General features: G+C 45.1%; 2 long non-coding RNA genes across 4 annotated transcripts; one reads left to right on the forward strand and one right to left on the reverse strand.

Annotated features, from left to right (window-relative positions):
• On the reverse strand, positions 1–22,340 carry LOC102553369 (uncharacterized). Of its 3 annotated transcripts, none has more exons than XR_010058427.1 (6): positions 18,491–18,621; positions 15,967–16,128; positions 15,548–15,723; positions 7,052–7,323; positions 5,036–5,259; positions 1–379 (listed from the first exon to the last, which is right to left on the reverse strand). It is a non-coding gene; the product is annotated as an uncharacterized LOC102553369 (long non-coding RNA). The 3 variants fall into 3 exon arrangements; XR_010058428.1 differs by lacking the exon at positions 1–379 and adding an exon at positions 22,239–22,340 and having other exon boundaries at positions 4,860–5,259; positions 15,967–16,860; positions 18,491–20,673; XR_005494892.2 differs by lacking the exons at positions 1–379; positions 15,548–15,723; positions 15,967–16,128; positions 18,491–18,621 and adding an exon at positions 10,581–15,166 and having other exon boundaries at positions 4,860–5,259.
• LOC134482394 (uncharacterized) lies at positions 18,836–23,312 on the forward strand. Its single transcript, XR_010058429.1, has 2 exons — positions 18,836–18,962; positions 19,081–23,312. It is a non-coding gene; the product is annotated as an uncharacterized LOC134482394 (long non-coding RNA).

Genomic DNA, 23,312 nt, shown 5'->3' on the forward strand with positions numbered 1-23,312 from the left:
TACAAAGACAGTACTTTTATCCATTTTAAGGAATGGCAAATACAATCAATTGATTATGGCATTTGGTCCATCTTTATACAACCTCTATTCCTGTGAAGTTATACATATTGGCTCAAGTAAGTGTTTGATATCTTGGCAACCCCAGGGCAGCGGGTGGGGCTCATAGAAGATGATTTGTACCCAGAGTCTTTCCAACTCGCCAACACTTGGCCATGATTGATACATCTTCACACTGAGCTCGAGTTATTAGGAATATTGTGAGGGATGTCGCCAGCCCACAGATAGCAGCAGGGTTATTTGGGGTGGTTGTAAACTGCCGTTTTGTTAGTCGTTAAGTGTCCAGTGGTGAACAGTGCTTGTTATTTTTTTCATCTAGGATCTAAAATAAAAGGGAGGAAAGGGTCTTGAGGATTCCATTGCACAGACTAAAGTGTGACCCTGAAGAGAGAGCTGATAGGGAAGCAGCTGGTTAGACCACTACATAATGCCTTCTGATTGGAGAAAGTTTGGCTCATGGGCCAGTGTAATGGCTCAGTGGGCAAGAGCACTTTCTGCTAAGGCTGGTGACCTCTGATGAGTCTGATCCTTGGGGCCCACATGGGGAAAGTAAGGAACTGACTCAAGCAAACAAACAAAAAAACTAGAGCAAAAGTTAAAAGTCTGCTTTCCCAAATGTCAGAATGCCACGCACATCTTTTCTGTCCCTGGGTACAATTTAATGTAAAATATTTTGTTATGTAATTGGAGAGATGGCTTATTGAGTGAGAACACTGTCAATTAAGAACATTGATTGTGGGGGTTGGGGATTTAGCTCAGTGGTAGAGTGCTTGCCTAGCAAGCACAAGGCCCTGGGTTCGATCCCCAGCTCCAAAAAAGAAAAAGAAAAAAAAAGAACAATGATTGTTCGTCCAGAGGACCCTGGTTGGATTCTCAATGCCCACATGGAGGCTAACAGCTTTGTGTAATTTCAGTTCCAGGGTATCTGATACCCTCTTCTGGTTTCCATGGGCACCAGGCATGTATGCACATGGTACACAGATGTGTGTGTGTGTGTGTGTGTGTGTGTGTGTGTGTGTGTGTGCGCGCGCAAAATACCCATATACGTAAAAATTAATTAATTTTTAAAAACGTTGTAAGAATTATAAAAATTAGTTCTTATTTTAATTATATTTCTCTGTTGTAGTGTGTTTTTTTTTTTTTCTTTTTTTTTCCGGAGCTGGGGACCGAACCCAGGGCCTTGCGCTTCCTAGGCAAGCGCTCTACCACTGAGCTAAATCCCCAACCCCGTAGTGTGTTTTAATTAAAAAAAAAACTTATCTAGATTAGCTTTCTTTGTAGTGGTATAGCACATGAACCTAAGTGGTTGAGAAGTTACAGTCACTTAAAATGCCCTTTGAGTCACGTCCCCTGAAAATTCCAGAGTGTGTGAAGACCTCCAGGTCAGCCTCTTTTGGTCGTGAGGACCACACAAATACAGAAGGATTTCAGTTAGTGTGAACAAGTTATGCAATCTGTTTGTCTCAAGATTGGGGGTGAGGAAGACGATGGTGGCTTACTCAAACAGTGGATATGGAGGACTCTCAAGTGTTCAGTTTTGTGGTGCTTTAAGATGCCGAGGAGGATGCTGGCTATGCCACCAACAAGGGACAAAGAGGAAGGGCTCAGTTGGCTCTTTTCCTGACCACTGTAGCCAGAGAGCATTCACATGAGGACCAATTAACCCACTTAATCAGTCTGCTTCATCCTCGCAAAGGCCACAGAAAGCGAACGCTTGATATCTGGAAGAATCTGGCTCTGCTGGGCAGTTTATGGACCGGAGTTAATTTTTAAAAGATCGCTATGGTTCTGTGGCGATGTTTCTAACTTGAAGCTGAGTTCCTTTGAGGTTCCTCTTGACACATTGGTAGACTAGTGTGACAGGCTGGGCAAGGGAGCCTGAGGATCAGGGCCACAGGGCTGGGAGTTGGGAGGGAACCTTGCTAGGGTATCATGTGAGTGCTGTCACTCTGTAGCTCCCCAGGGACTTCAGGGTAACCCGGCTTGACCCTTTCTCTGCCTACTTCTCCTGTGTGTTATGTTCTGGTTTTTTTTTTTTTTTTCAGTGTCTGTAACCCAAAGCAACGTATCTTTCTTGGCACATTTGAAAAGGGAGCTGTTGCTAAGATTGTTGAATGCACAAGGGAAAGTCCTTGCGTTTACACAGAGTGATACTGGGCATTGTTTTTCAGAAAAGATTGCTCTGTTCTGGACTTTCGATAAGTTAATAATGTTTCTTAGCCATCTTAATTAAATGAATAGTAACTGGTTGGTTTGACACAGTCATCACTCACTGAAGCTTTGGTCTTTGAGAAATACCTTTCCTTTTCTGGAATCCACAGTCTAGTTTTGACATTGGAAGTAGAATGTGCACCTGTCACAAAATGCCCAACATTAACGCTCCCTCTCTGGAATTCAATATAATTAAAGGCCACAGGTTCTTGTGAAGGTCCCAAGTCTCTGTGTGCTCGATCTGAGTGACACCTGAGAGTTAGAAGTATAGTCAGTGTGTCCTAATTATGCAAAGGGATAGAAAAATCTCCCAGTATTCCATTCCCAATTTGTTCACAGGAATGCATTTCTCAGATAGATCAGATTGCTTGACTCCTTTGATTGGCACTCCCATGCTACCAAGAATCAAGAAGACCAGTAGTTCCTAGCATGCTTAAGCAGTCACATGTGCATGTTACTGTTACTTTGTGAACTGTGCAGGCCAAAAACCACATAACTGCCGAAACGGCCACATCCCGTGGGTGCCAGAGGCTTGAAATATGGGACCCAGAGTATAGCGCTGAGTTTCTGTAGCTGTTTAGAGGTTTGGGTGATGTCTTCCTTTCTGAAGCTCTTCATCTCTTGGCTCTGTGAGGCTGTTATGCTAAAACTCAGAGTACACCCACCCTTTCCTTCAGTAGCGGAGGCTAAGGCAGGGCAAATCAAAACCCCTAAAAAGACCCAACCTTTTCCCTTAACAGACAAGTGACTATTGTTTTGCTCTGTAAAATAAAACTATCTGCCAGAAATACTAAAGTATTAAAACAACTCAACAATAGAGTATGACAGCTAATTACTTACAGACTTATTTGTAAAAGGAGAAGTTTGATAATGATGGCTATGCCACTCCTTCCTAAAGCCAACACTCTTAGCTCTGGGAACCTTCTACTGTGTTGAAAGTGTTTGGTCCTGCATGAAATGCTAACAGTTTTTCTCATTACAGTATAAATTGTTCAGGCAGAAGATCCAGCTTTTTAACACTATGTACAATCAACACTACAGTCAATTTTAGGACATATCTGTTCCTTCATGAAAACCTCGTTTTTCTCTATTCCTAATATCTCTATTCCTAACCTCTAATCTACCTTCTGTGTATCTGTGTGTGTGTGTGTGTGTGTGTGTGTGTGTGTGTGTGTGTGTGTGTGTGTTCATTTTACAAGGCTTTAGCCTCCACATTCAAACTTTGTTCTAAAGATGCAGGTTGGGGAGCTTTTAAAATTGCCGCTGAAGAATTACAGTCTTAGGACACTAAAAAAGTGTGCCATCATCAGAGAGTCTCTTATTTCTTAAGTAGTCTTGTTCACACCTCTACTGTCCTCCCATGGATGCAACCAGGGCTCCACTGCTAGGAACAAAATGGAAACAAAAGCCTGTATTTTAGCGTCTTCCACTCATTAACATTTCTCTTCATGAAAGAGCCCAATCTTTAGGTACTTCATGAAATGCCATGATTCGGGAAATACACTACCTGCTGTAGCTGTATACAGTTGGGTCCTGCGTCTTGTAATAGCAAATTATAATCAAACAAACAGATGTCTTGTAATAGCAAATTATAATCAAACAAACAGATCCCTGAAGCCATCATTAACAAAGTACATAGCTCTCAGCCATGATCTAACCACTGGTTAAGGAGAAGCGGTGTTACTTCTTCATCTTCGGGATCTTGAGAGCAACACAGAGAGTGTGGCAAAGGGTGCTGCGTGCTTCTACACACTTGCTTGGTCAGGTTTCCCACGGATGTCCATTTTCCCTCCCTGAATCCCATCTGAGCCAGCAGCCCTAATTGGCTGAGACTCCCTGCTCAACGGCATAATGCCAGCACGCGACATTCCTTCCAATGAGTCACAGTCAATAAGACTTGTTTCACAAATGACTCTGAGTAGCCTTCTGACACAAGGCAGGCAGCACCCAAGGAGAGCCTTACGGGATCAAATGCCTTGTGTCATCACAAGCTCTGAGTGACCCTTCACTTTGGTACGGAAAGTAAAATGTGCTTTCACACAGAGAGAAGACCCAAGCTGCCCCTAGCCCTGGATTCTTGTGTTCTCATCTATAGCGAGGAAGTGAGGGAGCACATTCCGGAAAAGTATCTTCAGAGCTCAGGCACTTAGAATAAAGACAGTGAGTTTCTGTGTAGCCCTGGCTGTCCTGGAATTCACCATGTAGACCAGGTCGACCTGGATCCACCTGCCTCTGCCTCCCGAGTGCTGGGACTAAAGGCGTGTACACTACTGCCCAGCGAAGATAGCAAGTTTTGTGAAGACTAGTAATGAAATTATAACAAAGGGTCTGTTACGTTTGACGGTGTGTGTGCCCAGACAGTAGGCAATGGGATTTATTCATAGAGCATCCTGAGTAGCATGGATTCCCGACGCTGTGATTTGGAGGACGGATTTATCAGACGTGTCCTTCCTAGTCTCTCGTTCCTAAAGAGACATGTTGTGAGAAATGGTGTGACCTCACAAACAATCCTCTAGTTGTGCACACACCAGCCACAGGCAAGCCCACCTTTCAGGCTTGGGGACGATGAAAAGGAAGGGAGAAAATGATAATGTAAGAAAAGGTTGATTGTTTTTATGGGGTGCTGGGGGAAAGAAGGTATTGGGAAATGCCATGATACTACATGGGGCACAGGAAAGGGGCTGTAAATGACTGACTTGGCCGCCCCATAAATTCTTTAAGGAAATATAGGCCACACAGAAAGTATTCTAAATCAAAGCAAACTCACGTCAAAAGATGAAGAATGTAAGGACTGCCAGAGAGCCCAGACGGACAGGATTGCATGGACATGCGAGCATTCACGTAGGCCTGTTCTCGACTCTTCTGAAATGCTGGCAGGAAAGTTCCCAGTAAGCAAAGAGACAGGGTGGGGAACTCAGTTCTGATCCTCCCGTCAAGAGTGTGTTTGTTTAAATTATCCAAGTGCCTTTGCTAATGCCAAGTACTTCTTTTCTGTGGGAAAAAAAAACCCACCAAAAACCCTACATTATACTCAAAAGTGACAAGTGGGGGGGTCACTCTTAAAGGAGAAATATCTGAAAAGGGGGTGGGAGACACATTAGATGAGAAGGAAAATTTGAATTAGGATGGGGAAGGTTAGAAAGAAGAGGGACTGTGTTCTCACAAAATGTTCCAGAAAGCACAGCTAGACACACAGGAGGTGCCTGCCTAGTTTTTGAAGCTGATTTCTGACTGAAAGACAAAGACTTAAGCAGTGGAGGCTAAACCTGTGTGTGTGTGTGTGTGTGTGTGTGTGTGTGTGTGTGTGTATAGATAGATAGATATAGATATAGATATAGATATAGATATAGATGATATAGATATAGATATAGATATATAAAGACAGAGGCGGTTGAAGGGATGAGATGATGTCACAATGCAAAGGAAGGGGTGCTTGCTGTTCAGTAAAAGACTGTGACCAGATCTCCCTTCTTCAGCTCTTCCTGCCCCCTTGTGTACCCCAGATTCTGCATTGCTTACATTCTCAAGTATGCCCAGTGGCTGCCTGTTCTCTATACCAAACAGTGGTCACCCCTCCATAGCCATGGAGAACTGGCTCCAGGACCCTTGAGAACATCAAAATCTAGGCACTCGAGTTCTGCATGTTAAATGGCATGCTATAGTTTATAACCAACGTACATCCTCTCCTGCATGTAAAATCATCTCTAGATTGCACAGCATGTTTAGCACTGTGCAAATCCTAGTATAGAATTAGTATAATTTGTAAGGGAATAAATGACAGGAAAGTAAATGATCGGTTTGTACCGATCCAGTAGTAGAGAAGTTGTTTATCGCCCCCCCCAACATTCCAGTCAGTGGCTGGTTAAATCCTCGGATACAGAACCCGCAGATACCCAGGGCCCCACTGTCTGTTCAAACCCCTTGCTTTGTATTCAAAGCTTTCTGTAGTTTTCCACCTTTCCTGCTGGTTTGAACAAATGGTGTATGCTGTCCCTCGATCTCAATATTTCCCTTCCCTGCTCAGCTCTCTGTCTATTGAAAACCCTTAGGGCCCAGTGAAAATATCTCCTTTCCCCACCAAGCCTACTCCACTGAATCCTTGCACATGCCAACTGAATACAACATTCCCTTCAGTACAGTTCCTCATGTCGAGATGAACCCTAACTGTAAAATTACTTTTGTTACTACTTCATAATTGTTATTTTACTACTGTCATGAATCCTAATATAAATACCTGTGTTTTCCCACAGTCTTAGAAGATCCCTGTTAAAGAGTTCTTCAAACATCACCCTGTCCAGGGGTCATGACTCTAAGCTTGAGAGTGGCTGCCCCCTAGCACCAGAGCAGTCTTCCTGACACTGACCTGGGCTGTGTGCTTTCCAGTATCATGAACATATGCAGAACTTTGAAGTTCAAGCAATGTCCTCCCAAACCTGTTGTTACTAAGCTGGGAGAGATCATGACTGCCCTTTCTCAGATAATTTAGGCTTTGAGAGTTTGAGAATCTTGAGCATAGACAGTTGAAACCAGAACGAGATAGAATTCAAACCTGGTTTTCTCTCCTACATCTAGCATGCCTTTACCTTCAGGGACTCTCCTGGATTTTGCTTTAAACAGTGTCAACACGAAGCATGGCCCTTGCTTCAAAGGGAATGAGAGAGAGCTTAATCTGAGCCAAAGTGAAAGCACAGGGCAAGAAACAGCCTGAGCGCTCCACTTGGAAATGGTTACAGGGGACTTTGTTGATCACAGAGCAAATAAAACCCTAAATCAAGGCATTTACCAATCTCACTGGTGGGAATCCCAGGCAAAGTAGGGGAAGCCTGTCTTAGGTTTCAGACACGTAATGCTGCCATTCTCGGCTATTGAATTTGTGGATACCAGTCGTCTGCCAGGAACACATGTTAAAAGTTTAACCTGCTGGTCAAAGGATGTCAGGTCAGATGAAGGAATACTGCTAGTCACGGAAAGGACCAAAGTTAGCTCAAGATGACTTGGATCCAGATCTTCAACTTTCCAATTCCACAATCACAAAGTTTGAATCTGTTACTCAGCCTGGAAAAAAAAAATCATCAACACAGGTATTGCTATCCGCCACCTCCCCCCCCCATTTTTTTGTTTTTATTTTTTTGAGTTAGAGTCTCACTATGTAGTTCTGACTGTCCTAGAACTTGCTCTGTAGACCAGGCTGTCCTTGAACTCAGTAGACAAAGATCTGCCTACCTCTGCCTCACAAGTGCTGGGATTAAATGTGTGTGCTACTGCAACCTGTTTTTTATCCCCTACCACCACCGCTGTAGTTTATAATCAAATGAATATCTAGGATTGAGAATGCAGTTCAGTGGTTGGCTATCATGTACAGCAAGGCTCCTGGGTTCACTATCCAGCACAAAAGTAAGGGGAGGAGAGAGAGAGAGAGAGAGAGAGAGAGAGAGAGAGAGAGAGAGAGAGAAGGGGAGGAGGAGGAAGAGGAGGAGGAGGGGGAGGAGGAAGAGGGGAGGAGGAGGGGAGAAGAAGAGAGGAGGGGAGGAGGAGGAAGAGGAGGAGGAGGGGGAGGAGGAAGAGGGGAGGAGGAGGGGAGGAAGAAGAGGGGAGAGGGAGGAGAAGGAGGAGGAGGAGGAGGAGGAGGAGAAGAAGAAGAAGAGGAAGAAGAAGAAGAAGAAGAAGAAGAAGAAGAAGAAGAAGAAGAAGAAGAAGAAGAAGAAGAAGAAGAAGAAGAAGAAGAAGAAGAAGAAGAAGAAGAAGATGATTTTAAACAGAGGGATTTTTTCCATGAGAAGCTGTTGCAACCTGCTCAGGGCCAAAGAGTAAGCTGTTTCAAATGCACATTCTCAGGCCCAGGCTAGCTGTACTTAATGGGTGACCCCACCCCACCTGGCGCCCTTTGTCTCAACAGGCCTTCTCAGAGTGCTCTGTCCTCACTTGAGGAGCCCTGAGGATTATCCCTTTGTCTGTGGGGCCACGTCTTCCAGCGACTACAGAGCCATTAACAAGGATACAAAGCCAGGTTCTCAGGGAAGATGGCAGCGTATGATAGTGCTGAGCGAGCAGAGATTTTTATCAGGGAATTAAAAAAAAAACACCTTAAAGACGCCACAGGCAAGATTATGAGCCAAGGGGTGTGGTCTTACCTGGGAGGTTGGTGTCAAGAGGAGTTTTCAGAGAGATTGTAAGAAGACAGATCTTTGAAAGGGAAATTCTTCATGGGTGTCAGAAACACTCATGGGGAGGGGGTAAAAGATTTATTGTGGAATTTCAACTTGGGAACGAAATGACATTTCAGAAAAACTCTTCAGGGATCTTTGCTGAAGAATGCTGACAGCAGATCCTTGGCGAAGGTCCGGAACACTGCGGAGGATTATCCAGTACACGGGGTAAGGAAGTACTGTTAAATCCCCATTTCTGTAGATGCACCCTGACTAAAGTTCCTGAGGCCATTTCATTCTGGAAAACAACAATAGTTTAGCTGGGGACAGATGGTGGGCTTCATTGTGTGGTGCAGAGAGGACGCTAAACTGGTTTGCGATTGTGCACTCTCAGGGTAACTCACCTATTCCTATGTTAATGGCATTTAACCATGTACGAGGCCAGAAATGTCAGGTTCTAATCACCCCCTCCACACTGGGGATTGAAGGTACAACACATAGCCGGACAGCAGTAGTGAGTGGTACCTGCCTTTAATCCCAGCACGAGAGCAGAAGTAGGTAGATCTCCGAGTTCAAGGCCAGCCTGGTCTAAAGAGCAAGTTTCAGGATGGCCAGGGCTACAAGGAGAAACCTTGTCTCAAAAAACTACGTCTAGATAAGTAGTATAGATAGGACAGGACAGCATAGGATAGGATAGGATAGGATAGGATAGGATAGGATAGGATAGGATAGGATGGATGGATGGATGGATGGATGGATGGATGGATGGATGGATGGGTGATGGGTAATGGGTGGTAGGTGGTGGGTAGATAGATGGGTGGGTGGGTAGATAGATGGGTGGGTGGGTAGATAGATGGATGGGTGGGTGGAATGGATGGATGGATGATGGATGGATGGATGGATGGATGGATGGATAAGATATAGGACAGATAGAATGGATACATACATACATACCATACAGACATACATACATGCATATATATATGCATACATGCATGCATGCATACATACATACATACATACATACATACATACATACATACATACATACATACAACACAACACATGACCTATGGGGACTCTTTTGAACTTTGACAATCTTATTTAAAATGTGCCTGGGATGTGAGCACAAAAGAACTTGCTTGGAGTTTAAACAATTGTGTAGCCCAAGTAGTCTTACCTGATGGCTATGTCCTACAGGCCTCTAGGAGCTTTGATGGCCAACCTGCATTTGAGCGAACATTCTGAATTGTGTAGAAGCCCCACCATCTTCCTCTGGTTTCCTACAGCTGTTCATGGGTTTCTTCTGTTCTCCTTTGTTGACTTTTGCCTTTATTGGCCATGGTCAACTGGTTTCTATGCATTTTGGGGACCCTAAACTCTCAGGATTGTAACTGTGGACTTTCCAATCATGTGGTGGGAACATGGTTTCCTCTTCATTCTGCCCCTTCTACAGGCTCCGTAGGAACAGATTGAGTGGAAACTGGCTAACTTTGGAGAAACCATACAGATCAGAATTGGTGAGTTAAACCTTAAAATGCTGTATCGAAATATTAATTGATAAAATATAATGTATGGAATTTTCTTCAAAATGACCCATGCTGGAAGGGCAAGTGGGCAGAGAATTTGGTTAAACGAGACTAAGTTCATAGTTGAAGCCCAGAATAAATAGCACACTGGGGTTCATTATACAAGCCTGCTTATTTTTGTATATGACTGAAAATTCCCATAATAAATCCTTTGTGAATGGCTGCTGAGATAACTATTTTAGAACACCCGGGCTGTCTCTGGTTTGGGCAGTTTCTCTCTGGCCACCTTTCTCTCCGACATGTTTATTTAGCTCTGCTTTTTCCCCTGACCCTGATTTCTTTCCCCTTTGCCCTATTATGAAGCACTAAATCCCTAGACTCCTTACTTAGAACTTTTAATTCTTAGTCAGTGTACAATAGCTTCATTATAACATTTTCAGGCACGCACACCAATGAACTTTGAGCATATTGACCTCTTCCTGTTGCTGTCTTTCCCATTTAAGGCAAACACTATAGCAAACGGCTATAACAAACAAAAGCAAACGGCTCTTTTTATGTACTGCAAATGATGTCATTCTTTGGTTACACTTCTCAACAGCCTACAGTTGGGGGAGACTGTTCTTATTATCAAACATACCTGTTGACAGTGACTTTGTGAACCATGTGGCTGTCTCCCGAGGAATTCTATCTTCCTTCTCCCCGACCTGGATCTTACACCCAGCTCAAAACGTCACTGCCTCCTCCCATCCCTTTACCACTCTGACCTTTGTTTAACCTCACAGCAGAATAGAAAGAACGAAGGGTGGACCTTTCTTATGGTTGTGGGCAACAGAATTGAGCGTCTTTCTAGAACATTCTATCTGGAGAAGTCAACCTTAAGAGATAGGCCTTGTTTATTTCTGATTTGGAGGGCAAGGAGAAATCCCCACGACCCCTAAAACTTTCTCTGCGGATTTCTCTCCCTCACACGTCTCTTGCTCCCTTTCCGAGAACTTCTGGCAAGAAACATGTTGACTCATGGTGGTTTATCATTTCCTTCCTCTGGCTCACTTCCAGTCAGGATGCTAATGAGTTGTCAAGTGATTGGCAGGGAAAGCAGACGACTTTCTACCTTCGGAAACTCCATCATCTTAGCCTTGATAATCTGGAGCCGACAGTGACAGGTGGAGACAGGGTTGCCAGAGTTAAGTTGGACACAAGCTGTCTCCTGCTCTCCAGCACAGGACAGCTGTGCTTCCTTTGAAGACCACAGTCTACACCGATTTGTTCCTGCAGACTATGTAGCAGCAAAAATGCTGGGTGTAGTTAAAGAGTTTGAATCTCAGTTCCATTGGTTGGGTGGATGTGTTGGGTGTCTCATCTTAGAGAACAGATTTTCTTGGTGACAAACAGATGCTTCTCTCCTTCCCCTCAATGACTAGGAGCTAGGCAGGACCCAGACCTCAAAGCCATCCAGCTGTGTGGAACGCCTTTCCAGGAAGACGAAGAAAGACAGTCATGAAATTCCCAGACTCATGACTACATGACTCTAGTCCAGTCACTCTGGGTACATTGAGGTGCAGCATGAGGTAAATTAGGGTGAGGCAGGTGGCATCGCCTAAATTTTAAAAGCCACCGGAGTAAAGGAACCAGATAAAATGTGGATGCCCACTTACTGTTAAATTTCAGATCTAGAATATGTTTTAACTTGAGTCAGTCCTTCATGTTGCATAGACACACATATTAAAATAAATATTTGCTATTTATCTGGAGTTGCATGGGTTCTATTTGTTGGTAACCCTCAAAAGCCAATCACAGTAGCAGCCTATCTGTTGAGCCACTAAATGTGGCTGTGGAACAGTTTCTGGAGATAATGAAGGTCTTGAGTGCAGTAGCCGTGCCTTATTCTGATCCACTTTAAGTGAAAACAAAAAACAAATCAACAACAACAACAAAACAAAACAAAATTCTTTTCTTCCTTGGGGAATGTTGGAAAAAACAATGGTTGCAAATGAAAAACAACTGCTAGCCAGAGGTCTTCGGTTGTCTGGGATAGGATCCATAGAGAAAGCTTACTACTTAAGGCCCAGAAATTGTGTTCTAGTCTACATTCCTGCCAGGACTTTTGCTGCCTTTTAAACACTGCTTTTGTTAAGAAAACTTTTAGTGTCTACCAGAGAAAGGGTCGTTAGACCAGTGTGTGTCTGTGCACCCTCAGCCCCAACATTTACAAACTCTCAATCAACACCACCCCGTCTGCATCAGCTCATCCACCCATCCCAACCCCCATAATGATTCTGGAACGGAGCCCAGAAAGCTGGAGTTTTGCGGCTCCGAGTCTTTCTCTTCCTTATTGTATCCTCCGACTCCCCACGTCAGAGTTCTAAGGTGACACGGCTAGAAATGTTTCGAATGGTGTCCCCATTCTTACACTTCACTAGCTATCTGCCTTGCTGAAATAAGAAGCCCTCGGTCCTCATCACCCGGCTTCCCTCACACCCACAGTGAGCACATGAGACACACCCCAATCATAAGACTTTGGCTGGGTCTGGAGCCTGGTGACAGCAGAAAGAGTAAGACGTGGCTTTGCTCAGAGCTCTGTGAGATGCTTCTGGAAGCTGACTCAGCCGCACATCCCTGAAGCATCCCTGTCTGTTCACTGAGCTTGAATCCAAGTGTCATGCTAAGCAAAGAGTTTGGCCATCATGCTAAATATGTCACCAGTCCTTCAGCACTGTCTATAATACTGGGAAGGTTTTTAAAAGCAGCAGAAATGCACTGTTCGATGTAGGTCTTGGAAACTGGGTTATTAGGGTGATGTGGAATATTCGGTGGTGCTCATTGAAATGACGTCATAAGAGCATGCTTGTTGACATGGATTCATTCTCATACTGTTAAGTGAAAGATAGCTTCAAAGCCTCATTCTATTAAATATTTTTCCTGGAAAAGACTAGCATAGATAGCTCTTAGGCGTAACATTATATTAAAATCTTGAAGACTCAATGTGGTTCAGGGGGATTGTAAGATTATGAGTACGATGACTTCCTTCTTGTTATTCTTATCTTTAAAAAATTCTGCAGTAGTCAGATTGAACTTGTGTGATTAAATATACATTAGTGCACATATATACGTCAGAACACTGGGAGAACATTTTAATGGGTACATTTAGACACCCCACTTTCTGGACGCCATATCTTCCCTTTGTATCTGCATGGGGGCATCAGGCCCACCAGGGTTCTGGATTTCTCTACTTCTGCTAAGATGAAATGAGGCAGAGCAGACGACGCCTAGCACTCAAGTGGCTGAGGCAGGAGGTCTGCGAGTTTGAGGCTAGCTTGGGCTACAAAACAAAACAGTCTCAAAAACATACAGCAAACAAACAAACAAACAAACAAAAGCCAGGTAAGGAAAAGAACCCAAAGGCTGGCATGCCCATCCCACAGAACCCCTGAACGTCCCAGGATGGTCAACAATTCAGTTTGCCTGGACTGAGGGCTATCCTAGGCTACAAGACTTCCTGTGTTCACTGAGAAAGCCTCCCTCGGTAGATGGCATTCTCCACAGGTCTCAAAGCCAGGAGGGCACTGAGCTTAGCAGGTGGAGCAGGACTCTGAGAAGGTCACAGCTCTTCACTGTACCTTTGTCTCTGCGTTTAGCCCAGGGCATGCTTTTGTTCTGTGTGTAAGCTTCCAGAAAGAAAATGAGATAAAAGATTATCTGAATAATTCAGGACAAATTGGTTATTCAGTGACTTACTTTCTCCTGCATCCACTATTAAGGAACTTTCTCGCCAGCCGAGGCTAACGTTTTTTTCGATTCCTTTAGCTCAATTTTGCCTTTTCCCACTAAAGCTTTTAGCGTAAAGCAAAGGAAGAAAGGGGTCAGGAGCCGGACGAGAAAAACCACAGCTACGGGAAGGAAACCTGTTGCAACCGGAAGTCTGTGTTAACTGCAAGGAGCTTCAACTGAGGTTTCCCTGTGCGCCTCGGAGCTCGGGTTTGTAAACCCGGGGCAGGAGGGATGAGGGTGTCAGACGCTGTGGCGTGGGACCAAAAGCGTGACACCCTTTGGCCACACTGATCTAGCTGTGGGACGTGACAGGGAGCATTTGCCCAGAGATGGCCAGGCCCACTTGGGTAGATCGTGTGGGTCGCTGATGAACCTTTCAGCATTTCTCTGTCTTGACCTGACAGACACAAGTTAGAAGTGACCTGTAGTTCACCCACTTCCGGCGTGCTTTTTGGGAAGTTACTTGACCTGACTACGTCTGCGTTTCCTGAAATGGGTAATGTGAATGGTACCCTTCTTGCCTCACACTGATCTTTCTCCGCACCAGACACCTGGGCACAATGGGACCTGCAGTCCACACAGGCTAAAAAGGAAGCCGATCCAAGGAGTATTGAACAGCATTCGCAATTCTATGTGCACAGACAGTGCCCTCTGAGCTTGGAGCCCGGTCTTTTCCATGGGTAACCTCTGTTTTCCTTTCTTTTCTTTTCTTTCTTTCCTTCTGTTTTGTTGTTTTTGTTTTGTTTTGTTTTAATCTTTTGGGTTTTTTGAGACAAGGCTTCTCTGTGTTGACCTGGCTGTCCTGGAACTCACACTGTAGACCAAGCTGGCCTCAAACTCAGAAATCCACCTACCTCTGCCTCTCGAGTGTGAGACCACCACCACCACCACCACCCCCTTTGTTAGCTTGTATTCATTGTACAAAATAAGGAATTTCTTGAAGACGTTTCCCTACCAACAGATGATGTACTTTGGCCCCACCCCTATTATCTTCCCTTGACCCCACCCACCTTCTGCCAGTCACCTTTCTACTTCTCCACACTAGAACTTTCTATTTACCTTTGTTTTCTAAGAAAGTCTTCTATGTAGGATTTACATGGCTCAGGAGCTGCTACTGCAGACTGCTGGCAGACGGGTTTTGTGTGTGGCGAGAACATGGAGGAGCCCTGGACTCATGAGGACTCCCAGTTTCAGCTTCGGAGCTCAAGTGAAATCAGGTCTTCTGTCTCTGTCCTATCAAAGATCCCCATATTTCTTCAATGCCCTTCCTACCTCGTCTTTACCAGCAACAGATATGTCAAGGATTGGGGAGACGAAGCCACTCGTAGGCTTTCCCAGTTTGTGTCCTTGGGAAAAACAGTGACATTAGAGGAGAGAGTCCACTTGGATTGTTGGTGAACAGATAGAGGTGTGAAGAGATGGGTTCAAGAGCTTTACGTACACTGCTCCACTTCCCCATCTGGAACAGTGTGAATAGGGAGGAGGGGGGGAGGGGAGGGGGGAGGGGGGAGAAAGAGGAAAAGGGGGGAGGAAGGGGAGGGGAGGGGGAGGGGAGGAGGAGGGGGGAGGGGAGAGGAGAGGAGAGGGAAGAAAGGGGAGGAAGGGGAGGAGGAGAAAGGGGAGGAGGAAGGGAAGGAGGAGGAGGGGGAAGAGGAGGGGGAGGAGAAAGAGGAGAAGGAGGGGAAGGAGAGGGAGAGGAGAAGGTTAACTTGAGTATGAGAGATTTCTGAAATTACAGAGAGAGTGGAGGCAGAGTCACTCTGATGTGACTTTCTAGGAACAAGTAGCTGGGAGCAGAACAAACATGGCTCTACATTCTGTTGAGCTGGCACTGACCTCAGTATGCATCATATCTCTTCTCTGAAGGAGCGAGGGTGTGTAACCAAACCGACACAGTCAGACACCCGGAGTCACCCATGACTCCAGCCACCTCCGTGAGCAAACCTGATCCAAGGAGCCAGCACTCAACCCAATTATGCAGAAAAGCAAGTGCTTCACCCTCCTCACTTTACCTATGGAGAGAAGGAGGGCAGCAAATGGGTGGAGAATGGTGGTGAGTTCAGGCAGGCTTTGCTAGAGAGAACATATTGGTGCCAACTTACAGAAAGCAGGTGGCCCAAATATGCAAAAACCCTTCCACTTCTTGGAATCTGCTAAGCTTTGAATGTGTTCGCCACCACCCATGAGTAAGAAACAATCCCAGAGCAATAGTGGTGAGAAGAGCTTTGCCTCCATTAGCAGAGTAGTGTAGTCACCATGAGAGTGGGTTGTTTCCAAAGAGTGGGGTCCGGGGAGATAGAGGAGTTCCACTTCCTTCTCTCATTGCTGTATTGCTGTATTGCTTTCTACCCTCCATTAGAGGCAGTAATTCATGACGATCTTCACCAGATAGGACTTGGACTTGCCAGCCTCTGGGACTAAAAGAAAGAAATATGCGTTTTTATAAATTACTCAGCCTCAGGGACTTTCTTATAGTAGCATGCCATGGACTAAGGTAGAATCACGTGATGAGAATAATCAGCAAGGCAATGAATGAGGATGTGTGTGAAGGCTGCCCATGCAGTGTCATTTCTTATAGTAAAACGTTGGGGCACGACTGCATGGCTAACACTGGCAAACACACACACAACCACAGGGTGGACCTGAGCGGTCATGGAAGATGATGTTCTGGTTTTAAATGGGAAGAGGAGTGCATGCATACTGTGAAAGGTCAAGTTGTCCATAAGGGAGAAATGGGAAGGAAGTCTCCCCTAGCCCCTTAGACAATACTTTAGGGAAGAAATCAGGGCAATAAGAAGTTGCTTCTTCAGCTGGTGGAAAAGAGGCAAAAGATTTCAACCAACAACTTTTCAATGTAACTGCAACTGAGAACTGCTTTAAACAATTTTTATTTTAGTATTATTTACGATTTGTGTATATATGCATATTGTATGTGTTAGCATGTATGCATATGGCACGCATGCATATATATACATATATATGTATACACACATACATATATATATATTATATATATATTATATATATATGCAGAGGTCAGAGGTCAACACTGGGACTTCCACCATTGGTTCTGAGGTCTGAATTCAGGTCACAGGCTTTCGTAGCAGATATGGACAACCCCAGAGCCACCTCTCCTGCCCTTGAGAATCCTAGGCACAAACAACAAAGAAAGAAATATTCCAAACTGTTCTGCGGAATGATATGTGGAATAATACTTAACATCTGTCCCCCACCCCTTTTGTTTCTTTCCTGCAAATTATCTTACTATGTAGCTCAGGCTGGCTTCAAACTTCTGAGTCTCCTGCCTCAGCCTTCTGAGTGCTGGTATCATAGATATAGGGATTTTTTTTTTTACCATATAAAACATTACTTTCTAAGACTCGGTTTTAGCTAAGGATTGCACCCAGTTTGGAATTCAGCAAAGAACACACATGGTGAAGTTATCTAAGTCAAGGGTTTTATATTCGTATGCATATATTCTCTTACTCTCTTCATCTCTAAATTTCAGATAGCAGTACAGGCTACAGTATAATTGTGGGGTTTTCTTTTCTTTATTGGATATTTTTTATTTACATTTCAAATGTCATACCCTTTCCCTGTTTCCCGTCCATAAACCTCCTATCCTATCCCCCCTCCCCTACCTTTATGAGGGTGTTCCCCCACCCATCCACCCATCCCTTCCTGCCTCCCCGCCCTGACAGTCTCTTGGGGGGGGTAGTCCAGCCTTGGCAGGACCAAGGGCTTCTCCTCCCATTGATGCCCAACAAAGCCATCCTCTGCTACATAGGCAGCTAGAGCTGCCTCCATGTGTACTCTTTGGATGGTGGTTTAGTCCCTGGGAGCTCTGGTTCGTTGATATTGTTGTTCTTATGGGGTTGCAAACCCCTTCAGCTCCTTCAATCCTTTCTCTAACAATTGTTTGGTTTTCTTCCCGAACACTCAACTAGCATCCGGCTTGCTCAGCACACAAAAGAAAGAGAAACACCAGTGCCCAGGGGTTCAAGTCCCTGCCACTGCCTCACAGTTCCACGATCAAATAAAAATGCCCCGATCGGTTTGCATTTGCATGGGCAGTGCTGGTCTTTCTACAAATGACTCTATCTGGGAAAATAAATGTGACCGGTTCTTAGGTCAAGAACTGACACTGAGAATTTGCAAACGGATCCCAAGAAAGCACATTTGTCTGGTTTGTGTGTGACAGCACTCAGGGGCAGATTATTCCAGTTCCCCAAAGCACGAACGATATATTTAGGACTTACGTACACATTTATGGCTTTAGAGTAGCATTTCAGAATCCACACTCAAGTTTTAAAGAGACAGACATTTCTAAATGGCCCTTTAAAAGGCCCAGTGAGCACACTACTGATTAATGGACTTGTGGGGGCGGGTTCTGCGGTGATGAGTGTATATGTGTTTTGATGGTGGAATTACCACAGCTCTGTGAAACCCCTTGTTTGAGAGAGTTTACTAGGATGCATATTTGCTTCTCATTTTTTTTCTGGAACCTTCTGTCTGCACCATGAGACTATGCCCAGTGGCCAACTGGGTTCTTTTTTTCTCCTTTAGCCCAGCCCACCTGTATGAAAATGAGGGCTGTGAACCCCTGAGGTGCTGTAAGGAATATAGGGGGGGCAGGGCTGTGGGCAGGTGTCTGTTGCTTTGACTAGCTTGAACTTTCTGCTTCCTCATTCCCCTGAGACCTGAAGATTTATTATACTTTTACTTCGTCTTAGTTTTTCTGTGACTGCTTTATTTATCACCAAAACGCAGACTGGGCACCTGGAGCAGCAGAATTTCACTGTCTCACGGTGGCAGCTGATTTCCTCTGATGACTATGATGCAGAACCCATCCTGGCAATTGCTGGTATTTCCTGGCTTGTGGACACATCGCTCTAAACCGTTGACTTCACATCCACACGGCATCTCCCCCGTGTCTGTTTCCAAATACCTTCTCTTTACATAGATGTTAGATTGCCTTAGAGCCCCACCCAGATGACCTCATCTTAACTGATTGTGTCCACGTCGGCCCTATTTCCAAATAAGGTCATACTCTAAGGTGCTTCGGGTTAGAACTTCAACGTGAGAATCTGGAGTGGGGGAGGGGCACATTTCTCAACACTAATTGTTTAATAGCGCCTTCCCTAACCTAGATCCTGCTCCTACAGTGTGAGCTGCCCAAAGGTAGCAGTTACGCATCGTGTACCTCTGAGGCATCGCTTGTGAATCTGACAAATAGGCTGAAGTATCGTGGGTCTGTATTATTTCGGACAATACTATATGCGTTACACACGCAAGCAACCAGCACGAGAACATTCAGGATGTGGTTTATACTTTCTCATCGTTTCTTTTTTCGTTTTCTTTTTTCCTAGGTCAATATGATTTCCTTCCTCATTTTGATTTAGGAACGTTCTTTGTTTACCACAGTAGGTCAAGTTTCGACTGGGCAAATCGTGCAGTCGCTAGAGCAACCAGGACCACGTGCATGATTAGATAGGATCCTCCCAAACTGGACTGCCTCTCCAGCTCTGTTTCAGGTTTCCCCAGATCCTAGCTATGAATGGACACTACAGATGTGTCACAGAAGCACTCTGTGAGGTGGCTCTGTTAGTTCTAAAGATTGATGACCTCATGTATATTTTGACATCCTTCACAGCAAGACTGACTGGGCACCAGTTGTGGCTACAAGTTTCCTGGAATGCAGTCCTCAGAGGACAGATGGAGTACACCCTCAACAGGAGGCAGAAATACCCCTTCTGCCACAGGGAGCAAAGCAGCCTTTGAGGGAACTGAACATAGTGCGGACTGAAAAGACCATCATTCTCCAAAAAACAGTTGCTGGAGAAGCAAGGGGACACTGCATTCATATATATTTGTAACATAGCCTAAGATTTTAAAAATAAGTTTTTAAAATTATTCAAATGCGGAAAAAAAACCTTTTATTTTATCATATTTTAGACTTAGGGTTCTGTAGTCCAGCCTGGCTCCCAACTCACTGTATATCCGAGTGCTGTCTCAAGTTCACACTCTCCCACTATTGGGGTTTCAGGTACATCAGATAGCTTCATCAAATATGAGTCTTTGTTTAAATTCTATATTTTACATTAACATATTAGATGCTTCGTATGATATTATAGGCCAGATGTTGAAGAAAATGGAGAAATTACCTGAGGTTTTTGTTGTTTGTTTGACAAGCTCTAACTCCTATAATAATAGAATAATAGCCTAGTATCCGAAGGACATTAGGGATTGCTGTGGACCTGCCCAGGCAACCTGTAGAGCCTCCTCTGCGGGCGCAGGACCTGACTCCCATTCTGTGTAGACGTTGGGTCTTCTCTCCGAGAGTTAGGGATTGCTATTTGTCTAGCAATAGCCTTCCCAGCCATTGTGAGCTGGGAGTCTCTCAGTCTCTCCACTCTGTGAACCGCTTTGACAAGGGCGCCGCCGCCTCACCGCTGCCCTACCTGTTTCCTGTGCCCACGGGACTTCGTTCCTTCTCACACACTAATGCACGAGGTCTGCCGTTTCTGATGGATGATGGACTTTCTGCAACCCCACAGCTCACAACAAAGACGGCACCCCTGTTTCTCCTTTCTCTGCGGGCTGCTTGAGGAACATAAATCTGTTTCTCATTATTTGGTCTGTTTTACAACGTGAATTCCTACTGAGGTTCATTGCGTTGGGTATTACGAGGCATTTCATCTCATCTAAAACTTGCCCTTCCCTAATGTTTAATAGCAGCAGTCTGTCTGAAGACCGGAAATCCTGGTGCTTGGTTAACTTGAACCACAAATTAACGTTGAAGAGGTTTTTGGGTTCTTTTTTTTTTTTTTTCTTTCTTTCTGTTTTCAAGAAACTGGTACTTTTATACAACCCTTGGATATATATGCACTTCAGAGAGAGCCTGAAGTGGGTGGTGCATGGTGAGAGGGACCCAAAGAAAATGGATTCCCAGCTTCAAAGACCTTATAACAAAATGAAAGAAGATAGGTGTTAGCATTCTGTCTAAGCTCCACCCTCACAGTTACCTGGCAACAGCTAGGTATGTTCCGCTCCACAGTCACCTGGCAACAGCCAGGTATTCATGACACTATAAAGGGGCTGCTTGCCCCCTCCTCACTTTCTTGCTCTTCTCCTCTTCCCCTTTTGACCCTTCTCTTCCCATTCCCTTCCCCCCCCTTCCACGTGCTCATGACCGGCCTCTACTCCTCTCCTCTCCTTTCCTTCCCTCCCGTCCCCTCCTCTGGCCCCTCTCCCCACCACCCCCACCCCAGTCTCTGTCTCTGTCTCTCTGTCTCTCGTTCCACTCCCTTGTCTCGTCCTGACATTAAACCCCTCCATGTGGAGCCATGTTGGCCTGGTGTGATTTGTCCGGACACCAGCGGTGATTTCTACCCCAACAATAGGTGTTGGAGCCAGGAGATCTGGTTTAAATCTCATTTTTCTTACCTGGTGGAACGGTTAGTAATTTGAGGAAGGCGATTTACCTTCTGACAGCAACCTTCACCCACAAGGAGGTTAATATAACTTACTTGAGATGCTAACTCAAAGTGCCTGGCACAATATAGATATTTAATAAATATATATTGTTATTTTATTAATATTATTGTAAGAAACGGAACCTCAGATATTGCCTGTGTTGGCTCCAAAGCCCTAGGCTCAACTGACCCTCTTGTCTCAGCCTTTCAAGTAGCTGGGACTTCAGATGCATGCCACACCTCTACTCCCCACCCCAACATCCAACCCCATCCGCACCTCTATCCCCGGCTCAGAACTATTCATTAAACCCTGTACAGGGATAAGATCAGCATTGCCATGACAGGATTTGTGGCCTCCGGGTGCCTCAGTTCATGGAGCTGACATTTAGAACAGAACCTTAACTGCTTTGGAATCCTTTATAGGGGAAAGGGTAGGAAGTGTGACTCCTCCCCCGCCTCTGTTGACGGTCAATTGGCTTTATGGGAATCATAGAAGAGACCTCCGAAGAGAGCCTGCCAACCAGTTCCCAGACATTGGGTCATCTATCACATAGAAATCATAGTGATTCCCCTCTTTCCTCAGAGCGGACTGCGGTGGTGAGGAGCAGAGAAGAAACTGTCTACGGAAGTCCCCGGTGAACTCAGAGCACTGTCTAAATGAACCACTGCTGAGATGGGGGACAGCAGGACAGTTTACCGTGTCATTCGCTAGGTTCAGACACAAGCTTTCCCCGCTGAGGCATTCAGCAGAGAGCAGACACACTCTGTTGGGCTTCAGTATTGAATGAAAACCACACTGATCCTTTCCCTTGTTTTACTTCCTCTCTGCTACCTCCCAAACAAAGGGCAGGCCCTCTAAGTGCTTCCTGCTGAGTTTAGACTGAAGGTCTTGGGTTTCAAGTCCAGCTCAGTCCCAGGGAAGGCTGTTAAAGAGTGAGACAATAGAGCAGGGAGTCTGAGGACACGCATCTTTGGTCCTCCTGGCTTTCAAACGCAAGCTACCCCCCTTGTTCTCCCTCTCAGGGCCCTCGTAAGAGCAACACACTAGAGACCTTGGATGGTGCTTTGAGGTTGGGGAGAATGAATGGAGAGGCGGTGGCCTGAGGATGCTCCGGTATGCTTGGTCCAGCAACTTCACCTTGATGAGATAGTTGAGCCTTGCTTTGAAAAGAGTCCTAGGTAACCCAAAGCTCAGGTTAATCTCTGAAGTATCCTCTATGGTGATTTGAATGGGCTTGGCCCAGAGAGTGGCACTATTTGGAGGTGTGGCCTCCTTGGAGTGGGCGTGGCCTTGTTGGAGTGGGCGTGGCCTTGTTGGAGTGGACGTGTTGCTGTTGGCAAGGACTTAAGACCCTCACCCTAGCTGCCTGGAAGTCAGTCTTTCCTAGCCGCCTTCAGATGAAGATGTAGAACTCTCAGCTCCTGCACCATGCCTGCCTGGATGCTGCCATTCATTCTACCGCCATGATGATAATGGACTGAACCTCTGGATCTGTAATCCAACCCTAATTAATAACAATAAGGTCAAGCCCCACCTGCCAGATTCCACCTCAGTGGATGGAGATTCGGTGCTTCACTATCTAGATGAGCCTGCCTTCCTTACCCAGCAAAGCGGCTCCAGTGATCCACACACACCTCGTCTTTGCTTTGGCTGCAACACCTCTCTCCCTTCCTTGGGAAGGTCCCTGTTATCACCCCTTCATCCTTCCATACCCTCCTCATGAAGCCTTTCATGGCGATTCAGTCCCATTGCTCATTTTCCCCCTCTCAGGCTTCTCCTGGAGTGTGTGTTTTATACTACTCTGTCCTCTAATGATTTTCTGTTCCTTCCTCATTAATAATTGAGTCCCTTTGTATTAACCATTACATTAAGCACTGTGGCCAATAGACTATGAAAACATGGCCTCTTCGCAGAAAGGATTTACCATCAACAAAAATGTGAAGAAGAAACATTATGTAATACGTTGCAAAGATTTTATTCTGAAAATGATGAAAGCCATTGTAGAAGTTTTGAAATTTTTAACTGCTTTATTGAGGGACAATTGACACACAATAAACTGACACTTGAAATGTGCAAGATGATATGTTTAGGCGTCTTTACACACCCAATAAAATCACCACTACTA

The sequence above is a fragment of the Rattus norvegicus genome, chromosome 16, assembly GCF_036323735.1.
Source record: "Rattus norvegicus strain BN/NHsdMcwi chromosome 16, GRCr8, whole genome shotgun sequence".
Classification (NCBI taxonomy): domain Eukaryota; kingdom Metazoa; phylum Chordata; class Mammalia; order Rodentia; family Muridae; genus Rattus; species Rattus norvegicus.